Source organism: Dromaius novaehollandiae, chromosome 24 (genome assembly GCF_036370855.1).
Source record: "Dromaius novaehollandiae isolate bDroNov1 chromosome 24, bDroNov1.hap1, whole genome shotgun sequence".
In the NCBI taxonomy this organism is placed as follows: domain Eukaryota; kingdom Metazoa; phylum Chordata; class Aves; order Casuariiformes; family Dromaiidae; genus Dromaius; species Dromaius novaehollandiae.
In genome coordinates this window covers 3,664,434-3,678,223 of record NC_088121.1, presented here as the reverse complement: position 1 = coordinate 3,678,223, position 13,790 = coordinate 3,664,434, and the positions used below count along the sequence as shown (strand labels likewise).

Sequence of the window (13,790 nt, the reverse complement as noted above, 5' to 3'; positions counted from 1 at the left end):
TGTCGAACAAAGCCATGAATGTTGGCCCTTACTGTGCTTAATTGATAAGAATAAGCCAGAATACTTTTCAAAAGGGAGATGTTATGGCCTTCACAAACGATGAGACAAAGGTAAAAGTAAACCCAATAGCCAAATGCTACAAAGCAAATCAATGGTGTAACTAAGTTCTATCAGCCTCAAGCGTTTCATCTCCAACAGCTGAAACACTGGACTTTTCCTGTTCTTAATGTTATATCACGTTTTGTATGCGTTGAGTGTCCTCCCAAGGGATTTTCATCATCCTTTATCTTATGAAGGCCACAGAAATAACTGTAAATGATTATTTCCTCAAATTAATTTCCTTTCAACTACTCATATTTATCAGGGAGATATGCCACAACAGAGAACTACAGGGCAAATACTTAGGTCATTCCTTCCTTGAGCACTGTAAATTCCTCTGTATTTGCTCAGCAGCTTGTCTCAATTTATTAATCTCTACAGCAGAAATTGGAGAACAAGCCTCCAGTAATCTCCTCCAAAAACCGGGATGCCAAAGCAGCATTTCACCATTATCACTAGAGACATCCTCTCTCTTCCCCAACATGCTCATTAAACCTTGAGTTGATGCTTAATTAACTTATAAAATGGCATTCTAGTGTCAGCCACTCCAAATGTCCTTTGCTAAAGGGCAAGCAGTAATCAGAGAGAAAAGGCACAGCCTAAACACCAAAGCTTTTCCACCCACACATAGGACAGGCACCTAAAATCTTTTCTTGACTCTTGCACTGAAACAGAGTTGAAGGTCAGCGGAAGATCCAGAGAACTGTATGCCCATACCATATCCCCACTGCACTCTACCTCAACAATGATATTCATTGTGGAAGAACTTATCCATGCACGTTACTGGAGCTGACAGGAGAATGCTGGCTCAAGCACTGGCATATTTTTGCTTAAGTCAGCACAGCAGGAAGACTATACTTCTGCAGCAGCTTTAGTTTTTTCAGCACCCAGCTCGCTGATCTCTGTTGATTCTAAAACTCAGCTCCAAAGAGCCAGCTGGGTTGAACTGCCCATGCTCAACCATTACTCCCTGAAACACGCATACATTCTCAACATTCTTCCTTTGTTGCCAGGCATTTTCTTTATGCAAATGAAATCTTACAAAATTAAGGTTATATATTCACTGTACCCACTTGCAATCCCATAAAGGGAAATTATGGAAACAGCTTCTGGTATCCAACAAAACCTGGACAATCAGAAGAGTCTGTCCCAAAGCCCATTAAATCTATGGGCAGTATTTCTAGTTACCTTTAAGGGGTTTGAATCAGGCCCCTACTGAGAATTATGAACATGTCAAACAGTTATGAGCACCTGTGTAATCACATTACTAAATATGGATGTATTTGTTCCTGAGATTTAAGTTAAATGACAAACACTTAAGTGTTTGACTAAATTAGGGCTTAAGAGCTCTGTGTGTTATCAGTTCCCATGTGCTATAAACTGATACTTAGATATCGCTGCAATGGGGCCTTAGGAACACTCTCCCTCTCACTCTGCCAGAGAGATTTACATTGAGTTCCATGAAGAACACCTCCTGAAGAACACCTAAATATTTGTTATTACTCACAGAGAAACAACAAATGAAGCAGCAGCAGTAAAATAAACAGACACCTGAAGTACTAGATACCTTAGAAAGAAAGGTCCAAGATGACAAACCAGCCCACCTCCATGATCTCTGCTTACAACTTCCATCCAAGAATGTACTAATTACGCAGCTTACCAGTGAGTGAAAGTACATCAATTCCCACCCTCTTATTTCCCCACATAGCATAATGGCAACGTATAATGATGTTACCACATCTAAGGCTCAGGCACTATAGTCAAGATCAAGATTCTGGACTCTGGATAATAACTGCTTTTGGAAGTAAGGCACAAGTCTCCCATTACTCACTCCCATACTATCAGTCTCTCTTCTTACATGCATAAAATGTGCTGCTGTTTCCCCCTGCACAAATACTTTTTAACATACTAGAAAGTTTTTCACATACACAGCACAGTATTAAGTGAAGATTCTCTGATTTCTGCCACCGCTTTTAAAGTTTCATCATCAAAGTCAGAGCAGTTTTTCATATTTAAAGAAAGGAGGATTATATAACTATAATTACATATATAATTATATATCTCCCTGAACCCTCCTTCCAGAAACACAGAGGACAGAAGGCCAGACACGTACCAGGACACATTTTGCCAGAATACAGTATCCTGACGAGAGAGCGAGAGCGCGAGAGAAAGATGGAGTGTTTTATCGCATGGAGTGTTGTGTTTTATTGCATGGAGTGTTGTGTTTTATCGCATGGAGACAAAAAGATGCACATCAGTATGGGGGGGGGGGAAGAGACAAGAAATGACACAAACTGTTTTTGGCACTTTATAGACAGCTTGCAGAAGGTTTTCAATTAGGCTACAGGAGCTGAAATTAGGTACAAGCCACTATGTACAGGACACAGTCCTCCTCTTACAGATGTCCTGAGATGTCTGTAGATTTTGGAATGTCTATAAAGATAGAGTGAACAGAATGAATTCACTCTGAGAATGCAGAGAGGGAACCAGCCACCTCTGACTAGAACGCTGGAAATTCTGTATTTTTCATCTTAGAAGGGAGCATATTTTTACTATACTATGTTCTCCCATACACACACACAGACATGTAGGGCATAAAGCAACCAGAACAAAATATTCTGCAAATATAAAGATGGGTACAGATATCCTGTTCTTCCCTGTTGAAGCAAGGATGACTAACAGATGGCTCACGTATTCTCATACGACACTATTTCCACTAGAAAAGACAGTTATCTGTCCACAGTCTGATTCAAGTTTAGCTCTGAGTGGTATCTTTCACCTTGAGGTCACAGTCATGTTTGGAAAAACAGGCAAACAAAATTTAATATCTAAGAAGGTCTTCTCAAGAGACAGCTGGGTGCAGCTCTTGGGTTAGCAAGTTATCCAGACAGTAGACTTGACTTCATTTTTTCCTCCAGAACAGGTTCATCTGTCTGCCAATTTCTGGAGGATGGGTAAGGAGAGAGGAATTTTCTTTCTTGTATGCTGTCAAAGTAAAAGAGGATCAGAAAACAGTGGGAGCTGCCATGAACAGAGATAAAAAAAATTAAGATTTTACCATCAACAGATGTTCCTTCCTTGAGGACATCCCTCATGAATTTGCCCTTCTTAACACATTGATTTTTCTGGCCAACTGAAAAACAGCTTCCAAAATAATTTAACTAGCTAGTGATGCACTATGTCTAACACAGTCCTGTGCCATGTAGAAGATTTCAGCATGTTTGAAGCTCATCTAAGCTAAGTATATGTACCATAGTGTAATAGCATGCAGAGGTAAAGGTTTAGGCCCTGCAAGCCTTTATTATCACACTGGCATGGGGCTGAACATTGTTCAGTTCTGCTCTTTCAAGGGGTCTACTCTATCAGGAAAAGAACCACACTACACCAATTCCAGAGAGGGCTTACCTAGCACCACTTCAAGTCGGTCTCCATGAGGCTGCTTTGTACAGTATATAGATAAGTGCTTAGAGAACTGAAGACCAAGACTGAACTGCTCTATTGGGAAAGGAAATTTTTACAGCTTCCATATATTTTATTACTAGCAACAGGCTCTTAAACAGCCATTTCGATTCAATTACTATTAGGCTTCCAACCATATTACTAGCTTTCTGAGTTGAACTAACAATGCACAGCAATTTAAAAGCAATATTGCCTGCATTCACTACTAAATCTTTGAACAAAAGACAAAAAAAGGCAAAAATAAACCTGTCTTGGAACTTTTGAAAAGGCAAGGCAGGACTCCATTTCTGATTTGGTAAGATTTTCAGGAAAGGCTTTCTTGTAACTTCACCAGGAGCAGAGTTAGACCTACTTCAGATGACTACAAAAGAATGAAGCATTTTGCTGGGACAGGAAATGCAGACAAGTTAAACCATCTGTCCAGATATACCATCCGAGCCAAGTAAATAACAGCAAACAAGATTAAATAAGCCGTAAAACTGATATTTAATATTGTCAAGAATACTTTACTCTCCCTCTGAACCTTCCTAATCCATCCCACCTACCCATCATATCTTGTCTGAAAACAGTCAGTTCTTTGGAACTTGGCTTGCATATACTATGTCTTGCAAAATTCTTAATAAATAGCTGTGCTTAAACCAAACTTAAGGATGTTTTTCCCATTAGCTACACCTAGAGGGATTTCTAAATGCTGGCTACAGAGGGCTACAATCTTCTGACATTTACTCAGGACCACCAGAGAAGAGAATACACTTAGATATCACTCAAGTGTCCCTCCTTGCAGGAGAACTAACTCAAGTACCCATCCCGATGATATTCTGTAATCACTATTTGAGCATGTAATGCAGACAGCTGGCAAAAAAGGAGACATATGTTTTCCTTATAAATAACATAGCCAAAGAAAAGATGCAGTGAGGAATATCATATGTAACTAGTCATTAAACAGCATGGGAAAAGATGATTTGTGCTCCGTACATTATAGTGGTTTTTCAGACTTCAGCTTTAGTAAATTACAAGGAGCTCTTTACATAAACTGAATGCGAATAATGGAATACATAGAGAGTAACCATGAGACAAGCTAGCTTTAAGGAAAAAAAAAAAAAACCTGTAAGACCAAGTAATATTAATCTATTCTGATTCAGTGCCCTGTCCATTTTTATAGGAGGCCATTCACCTCCTCTCCATTATTCAGTAGTATTAAACTACCCAAATCATTCAAACAAGGTGTTGGAAACAGCACAGCTTGCTCTACGTACAGCAGGTCGAGTCCTCACAATACAAGGACCAAGCTAGATTTCAAGAAGCAAAGGATAAATTTAGTCTATCTGTAGCCATCAGTCATTGAAAGGACAAAGGATCATTTCTTTGTGCTTTCTTCTCAAGATCTCCTTGGCTGTTTCACATGTCTGGTGTTTAGCACTGCTTTGGCTAACGCAGGCATCAAAGCAATGGAAATGCTCAGAACTTACTCGCTCACCTCAGGACTATCAGTTGCAAACCAAAACAACAAAGGCTGACTTTACTTCCAGTACTCACAAAATAGATGGTCAAGACACACAAAAATACTGAACCATCATCTTTTTCCCACGTAGATAGAAAATGGGGATGAAACTCATCCACATACTGACTTCATTCAGTAAATTTAATACTTGCCACTTAGCCTCCTCTCTATTATTTTTCTCCCAAATAAAATCCAGAAATCTCAGCATTTTAGACAACCAGAAAGCCAGACTGAATAAACTACAATAATGCATATGTAAAGGGTTGTACTGGGTGAGCCACCACCATTAGTTGGAAAGATCAGTTGATTCTACTGGTTTTGCCCTCTCATACTACAGGGAACATTAAGACAGGTATATCCTTGACAAGAAAGCAGATCAGGGTTCAAGGCTTTTAATACAGTTGCCTTTGATCTTAACCATTTTTACATAAGACTGAACTGCAACACCTCTCGCACTGCTGAAAGTTTCCGGGATAACACTGCTCTCTTTTAGCTTACCATAAACACGCAACTGTCCTGCCTGCTTGAGAGAAAAATCTGCCTCTGTGCTGCAGAAATTTTAAGTAAATTTAAGACAAAAAAGCTTGCAACTTTGCAAATATCAATGGATATCCCTGAGCTATTTAACACAAAAGGAGATTGAATAGAAACTTCAACCTTCCTCATTTCAAAGACAGATGACTAGGCTGTAAACACAGCCTATTACTGTAATTGCAAGTAACCATCCTACACATTTACCCTGGAGATGTTAAAGTTGGACCAAGCAGCAATAAAGACGAGAGACTAGATATTTAATCAAGAGAAACATTAACAAGTTGGGCCCTTAGATAGAAATTCTAACAGCGCATCAGAAATCCCTACTAATCAAAAGGCGGTCAAGACTGCAAGCTGTAAGTTAATTGAGGTCTAGTACATCCTTAAGACAAACACCAGCTCCATAAAGGCACTGATGGATACCCTTTCTCCATGTCCATTTATGATGAAGGAATTATGGCATTACAGAAAAGAGTGAGAACTAGCCAAAACTTCAGGGGGAAAAAAAATCACCATTTAAAAGACAATTTTGTATGAAGATGAGGGCAAAAAAAAGCTACTGCTGATCATATCAAGCACAACAGCCTACCTAATCCAGCTACAAGTATTCAGAAACCCCAACTGCTGTGCAAAACAGGAGAGAAAGGAAGTAACTTTATCAAGACATCCATATCAAAACAGTTGGCATGACTCCTAAAGAAGATACAGATGGGAAGAAGAGGGAGGGAATTCTAGCAGTGTTGACCAGATAGAGAAAAATCACCAAATTTCATAAACACCACCTTGTCAACCTTTTCACTTAATACCATAGCACAACAGCAGAAATAAATGCTCGGTGCCCCTGGACAATGTCCTCTAAATTAGTATTTAGCCATCAAGTCACATATAAGCTAACCATAACTTATGCATTCAAGGGGAAGGGAATGTAATTTCATGGTCAACCAATACCTCTCAGTTCTGAGATTCCGATTCGCTGAATGTACTAATCAGAATGATAATCAACCAAGTTGCACAAGTCATGGTAACACCCATCAGACTGCATTTAAAGTGGAATCTCAAAGGTGAGCTGTTTTCAAAAGTGCCAGACACGTGCTGGAAGTCAAGCAGAATCCAAGTGAAAGCAGCCTGCTGTGCTAATCTCAAATACAGCATGGCAATCTTTACAGGTTTTAATACTGCATGTAAATGAATTACTTAACTCAAAATTTAATCCATCTCCTTGCTATTTATGGTTGATTTCAAAGTGCTGGATGAGGATCTCCTCCTGGTGCATCTTTTTTTGCCTGTTCACTCTCCTGCAGCAGGCTAGAAGGGCGATAAACTTTTGAAAATTATTTTTTCATAAATCCCAGATAAAACACAGATATGCTGCTGAACTTAAATCCTGCAGAGACAGCTAATGTTTTTAACAGCTGTACAGTCTGTGTGTGTATGCTTAAGCCAAAACAAGGTTACCTGGGCACTGGAAAGAAAACTGTGCATACACTATGGCAAGGCGTTCATTAAATGAACGGTAGTAAACTTGTTTTTCTAACTTGTCTCACTGCAAATCACTAGCTACAGGAAGCAGACCAAACCTGATGTATCCCTTCAGCATGTTTTCATAGCATTAGCTTTTAATAAATATAACATACTCCATCCTCAGAGCAGGGCAGTCCTCAGGTTCCAGCAGAAAAAGTGTTTGTTTTAAGTATTTATATTACATGAAAGTTGGGTCTTTAAAATAAGCAGTGACTTGTACTGCATGCAGTTATCAGAATTAGCTTGGCAAAATATGCATAAGCTTACTTAGTGTGGTTACAGAAATATGGACTTTGGGTCTATGAACCTGGTGTTCTTATACATATTTTTATTATTTGTATTACAATAGTGCCTTCTGATGTCAGCAAAAAGTAAAGCACCACAGTGCTAGGTGCTGTATAAACATAAGCAGTAAGACACAATTTCTAAAAAAATCTCCACAGATTTCAGCAGAGAAAACAGGAAGAACCTAGGGGAAAGACAGACTGTTCTTACTGGGCAAGCGGCTAAAACAGGCCTCAATTCAGCACTACACTTCAGTATGTCCAAGTACTTTGCTGAGTCAAAGCCTAAGACTGTGGCTGAAAGCAAATTCTTCTTTCCATACCCCAAGTCTCAATTCAGTGCTTTAACTATGTAACTAACCATCTTCTTCCACTAGGTAACAGTACTTCGACCTTCTACAGGCATTACTGAAATCTCCCTTCCTGTCTTAAGGACTGCCCTTCCTCCTGAAGGCCTCTGTGCATTTGCTATTGATCCAGGTATTCAGGCCTAGGTCCTACCCTTACTATTTTCAAAATTATTCCAGATTTAATTGATTGAACTAAGCTGAAACTTGGTCTTCAGTTTTGAGCTCCTCTGCCAAGAGCAGATCAAGAGTGCTGCAAAGTTTACAGCATTTAGGTGTGCAACAGACCATGCTGAGTGGAATGAAAGCTGGAAGGAACCATGACCTACCCTCTGAACTGTTAAGTCAGAGTCACCGTATTCTGTCTTATTAGCCATCTCAAAGAACTAATAAAAATCCCAGCATCAAACTGCTAAAAAGCTTTGGAGAATAAATTTAACACTCTCATCTCAACCTACTTAACCACTGTTTTAAGCATAATTTTGAGGAAAGCCCTTTTTAATAAGTATTCTGCTCCCCCTCCACCCACAACAAGTTTCACATTCAAACCAGTATTGCTCGTGTGACAGAACAGTTCCATTGAGAATTAGCTCAAAAGCCAGTGGAATCAGGAGAAAGACTTAGGGACTTCACCAGGCTTTGGATCAGTCCCAAAGAGCACCTCATAGCTACTATGTAACCTGCTATATCCTCCCCAGGCAAAGCAAAGCTGGCAGCAGCAGCAGATGAGGGCTGTAAAACTTAGCGACAGACCATAATATTCAGCCTTGCACAGGCCATGCATTCATTTTCTTGGTCAGCCATGCTTGTTTACATCACATGGAAGAGCTGCCTGTGTGACCTTAAGACAACTTTGACTACTATGCAACCATTCCTTTCTAGCTTACAGACAGACAAGCATGGCCAAAAAGAGCACAGAAGAAAAAGCTTTAAAAGGAACCCATTTGTTACTTCATCTGTTCAAACTCACATGCCATCAGAAAGATGTTTTCAGTAAACATGCTATAGGCATTTACAAAGATATATATAGTAAATTAAGTGACTGCATTACCAGTTGAGGCCCCAATCCTTCTTACCCCTGTGTCTAAGTAAACTGACTATCTGCTAACTGACCAAGGAGTCTGAGATAAGGAATGAGGCAGAAAATAGGGTGAGTTAACACAGAAAGGGCACAAATCTTCAGGAAACCTAGTTTAGTTAGTTCCACCCCAAGGGAACAACTTATTTGTTCAATCCCCCTCTTGAAAACATCTTCTTTGCTCAGTAACACTGAGGGTAAATGGGACTAGACAAGTAGCAGACAGAGGTGCACATGGAAAAACAAACACACAGAAGTGGATTCTACATCACTGCTTTGTGAATATAACCTTGCATACATTTTAGTGTTGCAAGTTACTTGGCACACAACTTCTTAACACTTCATCTACTTGCTTGTCACTCAGGTCAGTAACCTGGATATCATCTTGAATTCTGACTGCTCTGTAGACACATCCAACCTACATTTAAGTCTTGCAGACACTCTCTGTGTAGTATTTCTGAAACTCTCCATTTATAAAGCTAAAATTCTTGTCAAAGTTTTGATCACAGTCAAAACTCAGCATCCCCTTTGTCTAGGTCTGACCCATACAGACTTGCTCTGTGGGTATCCACCCTTCTACCACAGGGTGGCAAGGAGCATGTATTCTTATTACATGCCCTCTCTGCACATTATTCCACCAGCTCCATTTTTTCTAATGCAAACGTGAACCACTTCATTTTATTCTGTTTCAAAAAAAAAGAAACTCCTACCTGTAACTGACCTACGATATCAGCCTCTTTCACCTGCTTGTTCAGTTTTCAAATAAGTATGGAGGTATGCTTCCTTTCATGCTGCCTGTAGTCTTGGGAGGTCTCCTTAAAAATACCAGCAAAAAATACCTCATTAAAATCTTCGTTGCAACAACTACCTGCCCCCCTCACCCTTCCCCCACACACAACAAAAAAGTCTATGCCCTAACTACTACCTGGCACAACAGAGTCCACCTAAAAGGCAGAATCCTACCTGCAAGCCACTTTTGTCCAGTCTGCTGCCTTATCCCTGGATGAGAACAGGAACAGTTTTCCAAGCACAGAGCTCTGCCCAAAAGCTTTCTCTTGAGTTTGGCTAGCTCAGAGTCTAGAACTGCCACAGCATCTGCTTGACAGAAAATAGGCAGAAATAAGGCTTCCATGTTTTTGTCCAATGTTCCTCTGTTTGCGGGATTTTTACAACCACTTTTGTGGTTACATTCAATGAGTGCAGAATTCTGTGTATAAAACATGTTAACTTTCTGTTTTCTAGGTGATATATGCCTAATGTCCAAATGGCACTTAAAGCATCAATCTTTTAAGCCTCATTTACAAATAGACGAGTCCTATTTTTATTTCGCCCTATAAAAAAAAAGACAAAATTTGTTTTTAAATTTCTTTCCTCTAAAGCTTAGCCAGTGATGAAGTTGTTCTAGATCTCCACAGCTAGACATTTTTCCAGTTAGAACTTATTTTAGGACAAGTGTAAAAACACAGCATGCACATTGTCTCCATGAGAAAAAAACAAAACAGTGTGTCTCATATTGTTCTTCCATTTAAAAATTGCTCATTCAGCTCATAATCCCAAGCTTTAAATCACAACTGCTTGCTAGTTTTCAACACAGCAGGTACCGAGAAAAGCAATTTCTGCACAAGAAACAGCTGCTCCTAGAACTGTAGTTTAATAGGAAGTTCTGTTACTGATACCAAAGGAATGTCTAAAAAGCCACTCCTCAAATACTCCCTAAAGAAGTATAATCAAAAGAGTATTAGTTTACACAATGGAAAGAATGAGGACTTGAACCTCATCCAGAAGGATAGCAGAACAGACATACTCTGGTATTTGATGGATGAAGATTACAGAGTGCAGGACAGGCTTGCTCTTCTTATCCTGCAGTACTGAAAGACATTATCAGTAGTTCCTGCTCTACTCACACCTTGATTAAACAGCACAAAGGAAACCAGAGCAACACTCTATGGAATATATTTATCTGTATGATCTTTTGCACAGAGGACTTGGCCCAGGCCATGTATTTGAGATGCGACAGTTCTTCCTCTGAATCTCTCACAATTATATCACAGTATAGCGTCCTATACTAACAAGCGGTAAAACAGTAGAATGGAATCTCAAAGTAGGTTATTTTATAGCAAAATTAAAACAGGTAACCGATGGGAATGCCTGGATCGTATGCATTTATAGCTTTGTACTTTGGAAGTTACTTATAGGGTTTTATAATACAATATAGAAAAGCTCTGGAAACACCTAACATTTAAGAGGAGACAGGTAGGAATTCTTAATATGGGATCAGTCATGTAGATTCATTATGAATCACTTGAATCCTACACAGTTTATGCAGCTGTCAGAGTTTTGATGATGAGAGCCTAAGCATCACAAGCTATAGCTTTATTTTTAGTTGCATTCATTATTTGTCATTTTTTAATCATCAAAGAATCAACAAAATTGCATTACACAGATTATTACAAGGATGCGTGGCTGTAACCTTATAACCAACAATTCCAGAGATAGGAAGTGACCTCTAAGCTCTTCCCCTGAGAGAAGAGAATCAGTTGCTATAAGCAACTACATCAGCTGATGACAATCCCCCTTCTCTCTAAGGCATATATCACAAATAGCACCTTCTCTAAATTGGCAGATACTACCACATTATGGAATGTGATCTTGTAATGTCCCATCTTGATCTGCTACTGACTAGAAGAAAAATAGATGCTACAAACCACTGCCAGGAGTTGAGTCTTTCAGTTAGAACAAACACAGTTAAACAACTTGCCTCTTAAAGACAACACTTCATACCCACATAAATTCAGTAGGAAAGCCTGTGTATTCCGAAGAAAAACAGGTCTATACTATCAAGAGTTAGTCACCATCAAAAAGGAAATGGCACAGAAAAAAGTATTTTTATATCAAAGTAACACTGTCAGGAAAAGCAAGATAAAGGTCCACATTATATCTATTTTCTACAGCTTTACTGATAGTATAACATCAGCGCTGCAAGGCACAGTACTAAATTAAAATGCAACTGAAATTCATAAAGAAATACACCACTCCTGCCACATTCTCCTCCTGCACTTTCCAAGAAACAAAGCTGAATGCAGGCTAGTCAGTCAGCACAGGTATACAAAATATGCAACTGCTTCACTTTTGAATCACAACCTGGTATGGTTCTGTGCCCCAAGTCCAGCTCCACTCCAATTCTAAGGAACTCTGATCTTTCACAGTTGGAAACAATTCAATGCATACACTGTTTCTGAACAGAATTATTTATTACATTATTTCAGGATCTAGGAAAGGCTGTGCCTTTATTACAGTATCATGTGCAGTATTGCAAAGTCAGTTCCTCATCACCGGCTTCTCAAGGAGGCTTCACTTGTGTTAGGAAAGCAAATGCTTTCCTAACACAAGAACTACTTTTCACTCCATATTGGGATTTACAAACCGCCCTGCCAAGCAGCAGTCAACATGCCAAATTATAGTTCTGCATAGCCAGTAAGTAGCAATGTGAGGAACAGAAGACTAAAACTACAGAACACTACATTTAAAACCAAAATGTTACTGTAGTTTAGGTCTAAGTACCACTTACAGAAGACACAGAAAAAACCTTCTTTGAAGGACATTTTCAGGCACGTAAGGGAGAAATTAGATATACAGTTTTGTTATGGTTAGTGGCAACTGCAGCTATAATTCCCTATTTGCAACAACAACAACAAAAATATGTAAGTTTGAAGACAAGATTATTAACGCCACCCCATATTTACTATTAACACTTACTAAGACAGCCAAGATTCATATTAGTTTTCTTCTGATTCCCTAATTTTCACAAGAAATTATGGTTATCAGAGAGGAACAAAAAAAATGGTGTGATGGCTAGGCAAATCTGATTGATAGGCGTCACTAGCTATAAAGTTTTTTCTAGCTGTCTCAAGACAACGAATTCCCACCCCAATGCATTCAGTAGTACAACCTTTCAGAATACTCTGTGTAACTATGTCAGCTACCATAGTTACAGAATTAAGTAACAGGGCAGAGAGAGAGAGAGAGAGAGAGAGAGAGAGAGAGAGAGAGAGAGAGAGAGAGAGAGAACAGACACAAACAAAAAAGATGAAGTACTGAGGTTGGCAAGATTTGATATAAAGGGAATGAGCCCGCAAAGTGGACGAAGCAAGGCAGGCTGTACACATCAGAGGAGATACAGAGAAAGTCCTCATATCAACACTGCCTAAGTTAATAAGAGGCCAGAATGAAGAGATGGGCAATACTAACAGAATAGGGAGGGAGACAAATTAAGAATTGAAATGAGGTTGTTTTAATCTGTCATTTCATCTTTTTTCCTCAAGAGGCAAGCTGCATCATCTCTAGAATTACTCCATGTAAGATGACATGTTCAGAGTAGTGCAATTATTCTCTGACATGCCATCAAGTAAATATGTCCTTCACAAGAAGGCCTTCAGCATACAGCAGACACCATATTTACACAGAAGACATTGGGCCCAAATTTATAGTCACCTCTGAGTTAAGTTCAGAAGAAAAGTCTGCAAGATAGCATTGTCCATATGGGTTGTTTTGAAAATCAGGCATACCCACTCTAACCTGGACTGTGCTATAACCTTATTTTATTATTTATATTAAAAAAACTCATAAAGATACCCTCATGATAGCCCTGGTCATAAATCACACCTTCAGTCTGAACACAGCTATTTTTCATGGGAATTAAAGAGATGAGCCTGTCACAGGAAGATGGCATACTGCAAAAGTAGAAGAGCCCATAAAGAACAAAAGGGGAGAGAGTGACAGCACTCCTGGGTCTATGATATCTCAAGCCCTGATTACATCCAACAGTCATGGAAGGAAAAAGAACTGTGATGTGACTGTGTTATTGTTAGAAGTGTTTAATGGTGCATCAGCTTTTTTATTACAAATGCAATTTTATGGTGTTTCACAACTCAACTGAAAAAAAAAAAGTGAGTAGAAATGTCATTTAT

At 39.1% G+C, this 13,790-nt stretch overlaps 1 protein-coding gene across 7 annotated transcripts in view; it reads right to left on the bottom strand.

The window, feature by feature from the left end:
* Positions 1-13,790, bottom strand: part of DVL1 (dishevelled segment polarity protein 1) — a 119,111-nt gene that overhangs the window by 100,942 nt on the left and 4,379 nt on the right. Inside the window, exons 2-3 of one of the 7 annotated variants that reach the window (XM_064525485.1) lie at positions 9,787-9,918; positions 9,534-9,638 (exon numbers count right to left, since the gene is read on the bottom strand). The exons of the other annotated variants lie outside the window; for them this stretch is intronic. The gene's annotated coding sequence lies outside the window, so the exon portion shown is untranslated. The remainder of the gene's footprint in view (positions 1-9,533; positions 9,639-9,786; positions 9,919-13,790) is intronic. 7 annotated transcript variants of the gene reach the window in all.